The 1,471-nt window shown below is 30.7% G+C and overlaps 1 protein-coding gene across 1 annotated transcript in view; it reads right to left on the bottom strand.

Annotated features, from left to right (window-relative positions):
- The window catches only part of Mycbp2 (MYC binding protein 2), a 343,026-nt gene that overhangs the window by 123,598 nt on the left and 217,957 nt on the right, over window positions 1-1,471 (bottom strand).

Here is a 1,471-nt window from a genome sequence, read left to right as displayed (position 1 = left end):
CACACACACACACACATACACACACACACACACACACACACACACAAACAAGCTGGTTGCTTTTTAAAATCTAAGAGTGCTTTACATTACTAAGAAAACCATGGCTCCCTATGACTTTAGCAAAGTTGTCAAAGTAATGGATTTTGTCAGCAAACAACCAGAGGTCAAAGTTCAACCTAACTGTGTGATCCTGGACAAATTTTCTATATTCTCTGTGCTTCAGTGTTCTTTAATATAGACAATATTGGACTCACAGGGCTGGTATGGGGACTAAAGGAGCTTAAAATACATGAAAAGATTAGAAATCATGCTTGATAAATCAAGATAAAATAAATGTATGTTTTATTACTGTTTGATCAATTCATCTCATGAAATAGAAATAAATCAGAAAATGTGAATACTAGCTTTTATTTATCAACTAAGCAAGTCTTTAGATAAATCACATAACTTTTGTGAACTTTTGATACTGTAAGATGCACAAAAATACTAACTTCAAAGTGTAACTGTAAAATTAGAGAAATAATATTAAAAATATAAACTAAAGTATTGTATAAATATTATGTAAATCAGTATTAATATTAATTACATGTACTTAGAAAGATCCTATACAGAATATAGGCACAATTTAAATCAGCGTTATCCTAATGTGGGCTCAATATTCTCCGAATCATGGTGAAACTGGAAAAGAGTAGATATAGTAAAATGAATCCTTTATTCTAAAACAACAGCCTTTCTATTTTAAGCTGTGAAATGACCTACTTGAGATACTACTGATTAAAACAGCATATTTTAAAGTTTTTAAATCTAATGAAAACAATCTTATCTGTGGAAAAAATTTTTGGGTAAAAAATTAACAAAGATTGACATAATATATCCAAATCAGGACTTCAACTAAAATAGTATTTATTTATTTCCATTATGATGTCAAATGTACTAGTTAACTAGTGTCTATTCAAACAAAAATTATTAGTAAATAACAATAGCAACAAACTGATGGCTCCCAAATGCCTAGGGCTGGGGTTGCAGATTTTAGCTCAGTGGTGAAGCACTTACTTAGCAAGTGCAAGGCCCTGGGTTCTGTCCTTAGCTCCAAAACAAAAGAGGACAAAATTACAAAGAAGAGTACCCACCCAAAAAACCCAAAACTGAAACAAACAAAATAAAACAACAACAACAAAAAACAAGGCAACCAAATACCTAGGGCCAACTGATTCTATGATGTTATAAAATATGTCTATCACAATCGGAACTCACCAATTGTATGTTCTCTACCTGGTGTAATTTCCTGTCAAATTTTATAATACAACCATACACCTAGAGTTTCCTTTGTCAGTCTCTCTAACTGCAAATGATTAGAATGAAATACGTAACCACTGAATCTTTCGTTGAAGAAAAGTAAGGATAATCTTGTGAAAGCATTGTTTTTAAAGTAATAAATATAATTTATAATTTATCTTTAAAATAAATTTCA

This window comes from Nannospalax galili, unplaced genomic scaffold (assembly GCF_000622305.1).
Source record: "Nannospalax galili isolate Female #2095 unplaced genomic scaffold, S.galili_v1.0 scaffold408, whole genome shotgun sequence".
In the NCBI taxonomy this organism is placed as follows: Eukaryota; Metazoa; Chordata; class Mammalia; order Rodentia; family Spalacidae; genus Nannospalax; species Nannospalax galili.
The sequence above is the reverse complement of the archived record's forward strand: the minus strand, read 5'-3'. Positions and strand labels throughout refer to the sequence as shown.